We start from the raw sequence: 13,204 nt of genomic DNA, 5'->3' as shown, positions 1-13,204 counted from the left end.
GTAATGGGAGACTTCAACTATCCAGATATCAAGTGGGAGACAAACTCTGCAGTGAGCGGGAGAGCAACCAACCTAGCCGACAACTTTGTCGCCCAAAAGGTGGAGGTGGGAACTAGACATAAAGCTATACTGGATTTAATCCTTACTAATAGAGAAGAAGCGATAGAGGGAATTGAAATTGCCAGAATCTTGGATAAAAGTGACCACATCATACTGGAATGTAACATAATGCAAACACTAGCAATAGAAAACAATCCAACCAGTGTCTTAAACGTCAAAAGATCTGACTTTAACAAACTCAGAGAGAACCTAGGAAAGATCCCATGGATGAAAATCCTAAAGGGGAAAACAACCCAAGAAGCATGGGAAACTCTCAAAAATGTGATCATAAAAGCCCAGACCAGCACAATACCACTGAAAAAAACAACAACAAGAAATTCAAGAAGAAACCAGCATGGCTGCACAAAGATCTCTCAGACAAACTGAAAGACAAAAAGGACAAATACAAAAAATGGAAAGAGGGGCACATAACTAAGGCTGATTATCAGCAGACAGCCAGAACATGCAAAGATGAAGTCAGGAAAGCAAAGACTCAGAATGAACAAAGACTTGCAACAGAAATCAAGGATAATTAAAGAAAAGTTTCTTCAAACACATTAACAACAACAACAAAAGTCAAGGAAACTGTAGGTCCACTAAGGAGAGAAGATGGCAAGGAAATAACAGGCAACAGGGAGAAAGCAGAACTGCTTAACTCATACTTTGCATCAATCTTCACACAAAAAGAAACTATATCTCAACATACCAAAAAAAACCACTGCAAAAGACAAACTAATAACAAAAATTAAAATAAGCAAGAAAATAGTAAGAGACTTTGATGAGTATAAATCACCGGGACCCGACAGATTACATCCTAGAGTTCTGAAGGGAGATGTTATCTCAGAACCATTACACCACATCTTTCATAAACCCTGGAGCACTGGGTAAGTACCTGACGATTGGAAAAGGGCTGATGTGGTTCCCATCTTCAAGAAAGGGGAAAAAAAACAGACCCAGGAAACTACAGACCAATCAGTTTAACATCAATACCTGGGAAGATCCTAGAAAAGATAATCAAAAAACAGATCTGCGAACAACTAGAAGCAAACAAATTTATAACTAGTAGCCAGTACGGGTTCGTTAAAAACAGATCATGCCAAACCAATCTTATTTCATTCTTCAATAAAGTGACTAAACTAGTACATCAGCAAAATGATGTGGATGTAGTATACTTAGATTTTAGTAAGGCATTTGATAAAGTAGACCACAACCTACTCCTTGGTAAGCTAGAAAAAGGTGGGATAGACAACATCTATGGATCTGTAGCTGGCTGGCAAACTGTATTCAATGAGTAGTCCTCAATGGCACCACATCCACATGGAGAGAAGTAATCAGCGGCGTACCACAAGGTTCCGTCTTAGGCCCAGTACTCTTCAATATCTTCATCAATGACTTAGATGAGGGAATTGAAGGGGAACTCATCAGATTTGCACCAAACTGACAGGAGTAGCCAAAAACAGAGCAGAGAAAATTAAACCATCCTGTTGAGCCATCTTATCAAAGCCTTTTTTTCTTCCTTTCCTAGCTGCAGCCCAGCTCCATCCCATGTTAAGAATGGGATATTTTCCTGCTAGCTGGAGATGTTGAATGGGTAGGGAAAGCAATTTGGGAAATTTACTTTCGTATCCTTAACATGTCTTGCACATTGCATATAAAGGTAGATCCATTTGCTAGCATTGTGTTTCTGCAGAACAAGGATCACTGATGGGGGCAACACATTTTCTACTGCAATCATTTTCTGCCAGCTCCAGGACTGTTGGGTAGCAATAATGATAATTTTGTAAATCTATTTGTCACCTCTACTGTATATTCATCAGGAATATGATTTAGTTCATACCTAAGTGGCCTAGTGCTTTTCCCTACTTTTTTCAATTTAAGCCTAAATTTTGCAACGAGAAGCTCATGATCTGAGCCACAGTCAGCTCCTGGTCTTGTTTTTACTGACTGTATAGAGCTTCTCCATCTTTGGCTGCAGAGCACATAGTCAATCTGATTTCTATGTTGACCGTCTGGTGATGTCCATGTGTAGAGCCGTCTCTTGGGTTGTTGGAAAAGAGTGTTTGTTATGACCATCGTATTCTCTTGACAAAATTCTATTAGCCTGTGCCCTGCTTCATTTTGTACTCCAAGGCCAAACTTGCCTGTTATTCCGGTTATCTTTTGGCTTCCTACCTTAGCATTCCAATCCCCCATGATGATAAGGACATCATTTTTTGGTGTTAATTCTATAAGGTGCTGTAGGGCTTCATAGAACCGGTCAATTTCATCCTCTTCAGCACCAGTGGTTGGGGCATAGATTTGGACTACTGTGATATTGAATGGTTTGCCTTGGATTCGAATTGAGATCATTCTGTCATTTTGGGGATTGTATCCCAGTATTGCATTTCCTATTCTTTTATTAACTATGAAGGCTACTCCATTTCTTCTGAGGGATTCTTGCCCACAGTAGTGTACCTGATGGTCATCTGAGTTAAATTCACCCATTCCTATCCATTTTAGTTCGCTGATTCCTAAGATGTCGATGTTCAGTCTTGTCATCTCTTTTTTGACTACGTCTAGCTTGCCTTGATTCATGGATCTTACATTCCAGGTTCCTATGGAGAAAAAATCTTTACAGCATCGGACTTTCCTTTCACCACCAGATATATCCACAGCTGAGCGTCCTTTCGGCTTTGGCCCAGTCGCTTCATTCTTTCTGGCGCTACTAGTACTAGCCCTCTGCTCTTCCCCAGTAGCATATTGGACACCTTCCGACCTGAGGGGCTCATCTTCCAGCGTCATATCTTTTTCCTTTTAGTACTGTCCATGGGGTTTTCATGGCAAAGATACTGGAGTGGTTTGCCATTTCCTTCTCCAGTGGATCACATTTTGTCAGAACTCTCTGCTATAACCTGTCCGTCTTGGGTGGCCCTGCACGGCATAGCTTATAGCTTCATTGAGTTACGCAAGCCCCTTTGCCACGACAAGGCAGTAATCCATAAAGGGGGAGTGTGGTATTACACAAAGCATTTCCGTTAGGGAAAAGCAGGCATACTTATATCAGTTGTCTTCTACCATCACTCTGACCTACTTTGTGCCTTCTGAATTCTGTTCTGGAGGCTTGGGAAGAACAGCAAAGTACAAGAAGGAGGAGGAATGAGTAACACAGAGAAGCCCCTTTTTACACAGAGAGCTACATTAAGGCTTTGCAGGGCATGCCTTCCTTGTCTAGTCTATTGAGCCATTCTGTGTAGGAGCTGCAAGCTAGACTACAGCTACAATTTTCCTTACAGGGAGTCCTTAGGCATCTCTTTTAAGTGATGAAGCAACCATCACCATATATTGTCAAACCATACTTGCATTAAAATGTTTCTCTGAATATTTAGTTGAAATCTGCTTTCCCACAATTTTCATCAGTCTGGTTCTAATACTGCTCACTGGAGCCACAACAGAATAATTCCCCCCTCCCCTTTCATGTGACAGCCATTCAGATATTTAGAAGTCCTATTCTTCTATATACCCAGATTTTTCATCTCTTCCACATAAGATATTGTTTCTGTGGTCCAGTCATCCTCCTGGTTATCAGGTTAAGGATATATACCTGTCTGTCAACATTCTTTTTAAAGAACTTAGTGCCTTATTTTAGATACCATTCAATAATGTGGCAGAACAATTGCTTTGCACAATTTGGATGCAATGCTTCTATATAATAATAATAATAATAATAGATGATCCATAATAATAATAATAATAAAGTTGGAAGGGACCTTGGAGGTCATCCGGTCCAACCCCCTGCTCAGGCAGGAAACCCTATACCATTTCAGACAAATGGCCGTCCAGTCTCTTCTTGAAAACTTACACTGTCTAAAGCAGATGAAGACTACTGTTGCTTGCTCTCAAAAGTGTACACATGCATAACACACATATAAACATGCTATATACAACATATGTATATACCTACACCCTTACATATAAATATTAATCACTGTTCATCTTGAATACATAGTGGAAAGAGGAAGTATGAAAGCTTACAAGGTTAATACTGTATGGAACAAAACTGTGACTGAAGCTGGATGTTCTGCTTTGGATACTTCGGAGCCTCCTCCCAGAAGGTAACAAGGAAAACAGGTTATGAAGAGACTGTGTAGTGTCCCATACAATCTTGGGGACCCTGCTCAAGCAACGTTTATATGCTATATCCTGGATGGAAGGGAGGGAACTGCCAATAATCTTTTCTGCCATCCTCACCACTCTCTGAACCGCCTTCTTGTCTGAAGCAGTGATGCTTCCGAACCAGACAGTAATTCTGTACGACAGGATGTTCTCAATCGTCCCTCTGTAGAAAGTGGTAAGGACAGGTGAAGGAAGATGTGCTTTTCTCATGTGAGGCAGAAAATGCAGGCGCTGCTGTGCTCGCTTCGCCAGTGTTTCGCTGTTGAGCACCCAAGCCAGCGTACTGACTGGCTTCTAGAGCATATATAAACATATAGTTAAAAGAGAAGAGTGAAAGATAACCAGTGCTTATTATTCTGCATCTCCATATACATTTACCTGAGTGTTTAATAAGCATATACAGACAATGCTACTTAAATTATTATCTACTCATAAAGATTGGTAGAAGGATACCTGCATTGCTTCAGGTTGGCAAAATATCAGAGTCTGGCAGCACCTTTTTTGTCTAATACATTTTATTTAAAGACATAAGCTATTATGAGCTGCAGCTCCTTTGCAATTTCTAATTTTTGGCCATAAGGATATGCTGCCGAAGACAGGCTTAAGATACAGGAGAACCTGGACAGACTTGAACACTGGGCGCTATCTAACAAAATGAAACTCAATAGTGAAAAAAGTAAGGTTCTACATTTAGGCAAGAAAAACCAAATGTACAGGTATAGTATAGGGCAGTGGTGGCGAACCTATGGCATGTGTGCCAGAGGCGGCACTCAGAGTCCTCTCTGTGGGCACATGTGCTATGCCCCAGAGATGGCAACCATCCCTCTTTAAGCAGCTGCCTGCTAACTCGCCAAGGTCCCACATGGACGGATGCATCCCAGCATGGTTGTTTTCCCTCCCCCCCCGTCCCATGTCTTCTGGCCTTGCATGCTCTCCTTTTCCCGGGCATGACCCACTGCATCGCCTCCTCAGCTGTTGGCCAACTGTCTAGCTCAGAGGTGGCTTCTCTGAACTGCTGGCAGTGGGCTGTGGAGCCCTAGAGTGTGCCGGTCGAGGGGCCAGCAGGCTGTGGCTGCTGCCCGACACCATCAGCCCCCATGCGCTTTCTGGCCTCTGTGTGCGGGGGGCGATGGTGTCAGGCAGCAGCCGCCCTGGCCCCTGCATCGCCTTGGCCTGCAACAATGGCACCCCCACCTTGCCTCCCCTCCCCTCACCCTGCAGGGCGAGCCTCCTGCCCACTGTCCCACCTACCAGAGACCCCCTGGACCTCTCCCAACCCTGTCCAGCCTCCACAGGACTCCCTGCCCATGAGCAACATCAAGGGGACCATGCCCACCTTGGCCACACCCACCCATTCTGCCATGACCACCACAGCCAAGCCCACCCAGTGGGCCACCCCCACCTGGCACACGACAATAAATAAGTGGGTTTTGGGTTGCAGTTTGGGCACTCGGTCTCTAAAAGGCTCGCCATGACTGGTATAGGGGGTACCTTGCTCAATAGTAGTAACTGTGAGAGGGATCTCAGAGTCCTAGTAGACAATCCCTTAAATATGAGCCAGCAGTGTGCTGCAGCTGCCAAAAAAGCCAACACAGTGCTGGGCTGCATTAACAGAGGGATAGAATCAAGATCACGTGAAGTATTAATACCACTTTACAATGCCTTGGTAAGGCCACACTTGGAATACTGCATCCAGTTTTGGTCATCACAATGTAAAAAAGATGCTGAGACTTTAGAAAGAGTACAGAGAAGAGCAACAAAGATGATTAGGGGACTAGAAATGTTCTTTCCGAAAAAGTCCACAGACATCACATTTAGCTAACATATATGCATGCCATACAGTCCATCATATACAAATAATCTTTGTACATAATGAATCTGCAACATACATTATAGTCTCTAACATTCTATCCAGGATCCAGAAGATCCTTTCTATTTTAGATGTCATAATTCTGATTCTAAAGATGATCTTTAATGCTTAAGGATTTACTTTTTAAATCTGCCAGCTATATTTTACAATATAAATAAATAAACTTCAGAATAAACAGTATAAAATACAGTTCAAAAAACTGCATTATTTACAAATCAGTTAGAGAAATTGATTGTTAGACAAATGCCATATATAATGGCATGTAATATAACAAATATAAAGAAAAGTCCATAAACCAACATCATTTTGTAAATATGATATATGGAAACTTCCCAATGTACACAGTATGGCAGAGATCACAAAAATCAGTTTAGCCTGTACTTAAGATTTCATCCACTTGCAGGCATTTGTGTGGTTTTTGGAAAGTTTAACATATGAATATATGATTTATGGCTTTTCTCCCAGAATATTTTTGTTGTCTGTAAAGCCACATAAGTTATAGTTTATTTAGTAATGAAATCAATCTGATGGTTTGGAAGCGTGGCAATTACTTTTTAATCCTGGCTGATAAGAATGATGAGCCTAAAGAATCCACTGAAGGTGGATTTTTATGTGGTTTTATAACAATTTTTGTTGTTTTAGTATAGACAGTAGCTTTTATTTACAACAAATGAACATTATAGGTAAGACACCATCTGTTTATGAAATTCTACACCAAATTCATCCAGTCCAGGAGATTTTACTAAACAAAATGTACCAGAACTAAACAAATGAGATTAGAAGAGTCAAAAGATATACTTACTTCAATATTAAATGCTATCTGATCCATAGATTTTTCTAAAATCTTTTCTGAAGCCTGTTGTGAGGTCTAAAATTACGAATTACTATGTTATTGAGGATTGAAGTTGGCTAAAGGTTAAGAGGAATAATTTGCCCAACTTGCAAAATGTCTGCTTCAGACAAGATGTATTTGAGATGGTTATTCAAGCTTGAACATTCAAAATCCAAGCTATCTAATATCATAACAGAAAATGGTTTCTTAATATTTCATTTTCAATTCCAATTCATCAGTTTCTGCTGCTTCTTATTACTGGTTTGTTGCCTGCCTGCCTGCCTGCCTGTCCACCATTAGACGAAGACACATGATGAACAAGCAATCTCTTTATTGATCTTCTCCTTACAACCAAGCAATAGCTAAAAGGCACGCAGGCCTTTTATAGAGTCCTGAATCCGGACAGTGTCAGCCAATAGGAAGCTGACTGTTTTTGCGCCTTGCACATGCGCACAAGGCTGGCGATAGCCAGTCTGGTCCCAGGCAGCTTTTGGTTTGCCCAGGACCATTTGCAACATTTCTGAGCCTGCTAACTACTTCAGCAGGCTCAGGACACAACACTATCTATCATCTGTCTATCTAGATTTCATGCCTATTTATTTATTACATCATTTATATATTCAAGAAAACTCCTGGAGTATGTACTTTATTGGCATCCTGAAGCATTTAAATAGTTTTATTTAAATGTTTCATTCACCATTATTACTGTGTTCAATAATTGCAATGATATTGCTAATAAGCTTTGCCTCTATTGCAGGAGAAGGCAGGTAGATAGAGATATTTTAAAATATAAAGATATTGTCCACAGCAGAAGTTCACTAAGAGATCCAGTCTGGTCTACTGGTCAATGCACCAGGCTAGAAACCAGGAGGCTATGAGTTCCAATCCTGCCTTAGGGTGACTTTGGGCTGCTCTTACTCTCAGCCCTCTTTCTCTTTGGGCAACAAGTTGGTCAGTCAATGCTTGTTGCAACCACAAAAAAGTGGACTCTGTACTTTCAGGAAAATGCTAGAAAAAAAGAAGTTTGTTACAAGTCAACATGCAAAGAATATCTGAGGAGCTTGAGATCTTCTTAGAAGCCATCTAAACAGCAGAACTTAATTCTGCCTCACTCTGTAAGAAACCCAGTAGACATAGTACTCCTGAAATTAGCTCCCTGTTGTTTAGTGGGTTGTCTTCGTAGTAAAGGTTAATGGATGACTATGGGCAAGTCAGTGTGACTTTCCTCAAAATTACTATAAGTGTGATGGGAAGAGAGATTCTGATCTCCTGTGAGTACATTTGGTGAAAGAGTGGATAAATTCAGCATTGAGTTTCTTTTTTAATGCATAATTTGTGAATTATTATTTGCTACATCAGGCTCCTTCTCTATTTTTCTTTATTTCATACATATGCAAAAATCAATACATTATCAATCTATTGGAAATAATAGGAATTAACACTAGGTCCCTCTTGAAGGATAAAATAGCTGGATAAAATAACATTCTTATTTATGAACTCATGGGAATATTTATAAGAATATTTATTTATTTATTTATTTATTTATGAGACTTATATACCACTTTAAGTGCAAGCACTCTCTAAGCGGTGTACACCAGTAAGCAATGTATATATATATTTACATTGCCCCCAACAATCTGGGTCCTCATTTTACCTATCTTGGAAGGATGGAAGGCTGAGTCAACCTTGAGCCGGTAAGATTTGAATCGCTGACCTGCTGAACACAGTCAGCTAAAGTAGCCTGCAGTACTGCACTCTAACTGCTGCGCCACCTATTGAAATATTGAAGTAAACAGACGAAGGTATTTTTCTATGAATAATTGTTCAAGATACTATACAAATTCATGTAATGAACAATTCATTTTTTTCTTTTACAAATTTCCCCAGAAACCTTAGACTGAATTAAATGTGTATTGAATTTATTCTACTTAAATGAGTAGCTTGATTCTTAACCAATTGTTTAATCCACAAATATAGGCAAAAATCCTAATTATTATCAATTAGACCCAAAGTATTATATGCATGTAATAAAAATTTATGGTCCCGCAGCCTTTAAATCTCAAATGTTATTTGACTACTTAATAAAACAGTCAGTGGTTCCAAGTTAAATATGGCAGGAGATAAAGGATATCCTTGATGAGAGTTCCATGCTATCTTCATGGGTGAAGAATATCTCTAGCTGGGGATTAAGATTCCACGTTGTCGTCCAATTAACAAAGAGCAAAGGAATCCATTTTTATAAAAAAAAACATGTTCCAAAAATTTAACATGCACTGTCTCAGCTTAAAAAAAGTCACCTCTGTAATTCAAGTTCCTCTGATTTTATTTCACAAATATCTATTAACAATGTAATATATCTGAAGCTTATCAATAATTCTAGAAGATGTACAGATAGTACAATTTATCAACTTGCTATCAAAATGTTAGCAATTACATTTAGGAAATAAGTTGGGCAATAGCTTGCACATTCCTCTGAGTCTTAACTGATTCAATCTTGTTGTAATATAAGCCTCATAACATAAAGATGGAGAGGTGCCATGAGCAAAAGCATCAGTATACATCCCCAGCAATAGAGAGGCAAAAAAATTGTATATGTCTTACTATATAGGAAAGTCATCTAGAATAGGAATTTTCTCTCTTTACAGGTATCTAATACAATTTGTTCTACTCAATAATCAAATCTCTCTCTCTCTCTCTCTCTCTCTCTCTCTCTCTCTCTCTCTCTCTCACACACACACACACACACACACACACACACACACACACACACACACACAAATCTATTTGATATGATAGCAGTGTTCCAATATTTGAAGGGCTGCCACAAAGAAGAAGGGGTCACCCTATTTTCCAAAGCACCAGAAGGCAAGACAAGAAACAATGGCTGGAAACTAATAAGGAGAGAAGCAACCTAGAAATAAGGAGAAATTTCCTGACAGAATAATTAATCAATGGAATGACTTGCCTCCAGAAGTTGTCGGTGCTTCATCACTGGAGGCTTTTAAAAAGAGACTGGACAACCACTTGTCTAAAATGGTATAGAGTCTCCTGGGAGCTGGAGTAGAAGACCTCCAAGGTCCCTTTCCAACTTTTGTTATTCTATTTGCAAAAGGAAGTTTGTATGATATTTACTAGGAGATCCTAGGTTGATTCTAGCAGCAGGATTAATTAATTGACAGACCATCTGACAACTCTGAACTTTCTGAGGAATAAGATTGCCATCAGCAGAGGTGCTAGCATTTCTATAATCCAAAAGGATTCTACTGCTCACACATAATACTGCTGTTCACAGTAAAGTCACCTTAAAGATTCCTAGTTTTATCCCAGTTATGGAGTAGATCTAAAATAATCAAATACTCTCAATTGGCAAATTTATCTAGATAAATATATCATGGGTAGGAGGTTGGACTAGAAGACCTCCAAGGTCTCTTTCAACCAACCAACTCTGTGATGATACCTTTTTCTAATGCCATCCAAGTTTCAGTTGCTTTAATTAAGGAGTTCACTTTGTGAAGCACAGGGATTTGAAGGTCTGTAGCAGAATCTGCAGAGAGATTTAAATGTTCTCTAACTCCTTTTTTTGGCATAGTTTACCATCTTTATCTTAATTTATCCTTCAATGCGGGAGCTACAGAAGCTCCCGTTCTCAGCTCTGAACGGTAAAGGTAACGATAATGATGCACGAGCATTCTGCTACTTTACTCTTCTTGCAAATTCTGACTGCTTCTTTAAGCCATTTGCAAATGTGTTCAGAAACCGAAAAAGCAAGTTTTGTAGTGTGTGGGCACAAAGAACAGTATTTCCAGTTATATAACCTGTTTTAATACCACATCAAAGTAATGGGCCATATAATAAGCTCACCTGAGAATAAATCGCACTGAGTTTATTTCTGAATGAACAGGCATGGATTACATTGCAAAAGTTATTTTGAAATCAGCAGGACCATTTCTATTTGGTATTTTATACGCTACCATCCCATCCTCTGATGTTTAAAATGCTGTCCTTGACTATCCTCCCTATCAAGAGGAACGTGTCTCAAGATGTACAGCTCCCCTTGTTAAAAGGAAGAAGAACTGGTGTTCATCCTTCACATTTGTGCAATAGGTAACAGTAGGTTGCTACAGCAGTTTCTTCTAGTTTACTGCCACTACATGAAACTGGACAAATGGATGTGTTGTGTTGATGATTCAGATTTATAGGGGTGTGAAACTGGTGGCCTGCATGGGCTGGATGCGTCATGCACAGACCACACCCTCCCTGGCTCTGCAAAGGGAAAAAATGTCGCGATACATCACAATAGGTCATGTGCCGCGAGCGAGTTTGACACCTGTGATTCAGAAGGAATACAGCCTTTAGTACTTTGGAGGAAACAAGTAGTGTCAGCAAGTTAAAGACAGTGTGCCAAGCGTCTGCATTTCCCTATCAGCTAACTGAATCACTTCACACCTCTCACATTCCTCAACATAAGCTCCTGGTTTGTTTTGCAAAGTTGATTGCTTCCTATCTGCATCTGCATGAAACTTTTGGAAAACAACATTAAGAAAGCCTTCTGTTTTCCAAAAGGCTTCTGACATACAAGCCAAGCATGACTTTTTAAAATAGTGATGTAATGATTAATTTAGACAGAAGTAAACCGTCTTGGCTGATTTTCACACCCTATGCTAATTCAGCATGTGATTTGTTTAATTTTGGTTTAGAGCAGTGGTGGCGAACCTTTTAGAGACCGAGTGCCCAAACTGCAATGCAAAACCCACTTATGCATCGCCGGGTGCTGAGTGGGCGTGGCCACCAAGTGGGCGTGACCATTGAGCTGTCGGCTCATGCTCGCTCGCTGTCCACTCAGACTCATGCTCGCTCTCAAGCTGTCTGCAGCAAATGCTGCTTCCGCAGGAAGTTGCTCCTTTTATAGCCTCTCGCCTATTCCCAGACTGTGCATGCATGGAGAGGAGGAGGGAGCAGCTCGGCCCAGCAATGGCTCGCGTACCACCGGAGACAGCTCCGTGTGCCGCCTGTGGCACGTGTGCTATAGGTTCGGCACCATGAGTGTTGTGTAAAACAACCAGTTAGTTTGTTTATAAACAGTCTGGAATCTGGGTGAGCAGTGAGGCCAACTTTGCTGATCATACCAATCAGCCCTGCTTGGCAAAGTCAAAAAGAGATGGCAAAGAGCTCTGAAAGGCTCTTCCCCATGCTTGGTAAAAGCACTTTAAAGTGGTAAATGCAATTCAAAACTAGCAGGTGCAGAATTAAGCACATTGGCAGAAAAGAAATTATATGTTACATTTACACTAAGGAATTAGAGATGGCAATGATAGATGGAAAAAGAATTTGGATCCACAGTCTGCAGACTCAGTTAAAATATTCACCCTGCAAGTAAAAAAGTTGAAAACTGTACAAAAGGCCACTTTCATTCTGTTTCTCACGCTCTGTTTACAAGTATTCCTCCCATCCTTGAGCTTGCAGAAAAGTATCCTTTTTGTGTTTCGGGATTCGAGGCATTGAAACACGACTCATCATAAAGCAAACTTCTTTATTTCTTCTTAACTCCACTCCAAGCAAAAAGCAAACAGGCACACAGGCCTTTTATAGTTTTCCAACCCCAGGCAGTCCAGCCAATAATAATCCTTCTTTCTTCGCGCCTTGCGCATGCGCAGTAGTCCGGCGCCAGCCAGTCTGGTCCCGGGCAGCATTTATGTTGCCCGGGATCATTTGCAACATTTCTGGGCCTGCTGAGTTTCCTCATCAGGCCCAGGACACAACAATCTGGTGTAAATCAGGCTGTATTCTGATCCTTGATGCTGCTGGTGACTGGTGTTGTCCTTAACATTTTGAAATAAGGAAGATAATGAGAGTGATTTATGGATTCCCTGGCTGCATTTCCTCCCCCCCCCACACACACTCTTCCCCCAAATCATCTGCTGATGGGGAGAAGAAACCAATTGTCCTTAATGTTGGATGGGACAGGTTTGGATAAATGTAGGCAATTATCTGGGATAGAGGTTTTTCCTGAGTGACAGGCTGTTGGCATGGCAAGCTGGTGATCAATCGCTATTTCTGATTGTGGATCTTGGATTCTGCAAGGAGACTGCTAGAGTGATTTGTTGACATTTGTATCTGGTATTCTTATTGAAGAACACTAAATCTGCATCTGGCTGACAGGTTTCCTGTACTCCTCCAGCTTCTGGCAATCAGGAGCTGGATAAAGGGGAGGGACCAATCAATAATGGCTGCAAGAAAACATTGGTTTTGGC

This window comes from Crotalus tigris, unplaced genomic scaffold (assembly GCF_016545835.1).
Source record: "Crotalus tigris isolate CLP2741 ecotype Arizona unplaced genomic scaffold, ASM1654583v1 scf7180000017576.4783729, whole genome shotgun sequence".
NCBI classification, from domain to species: domain Eukaryota; kingdom Metazoa; phylum Chordata; class Lepidosauria; order Squamata; family Viperidae; genus Crotalus; species Crotalus tigris.
The sequence above is the reverse complement of the archived record's forward strand: the minus strand, read 5'-3'. Positions refer to the sequence as shown.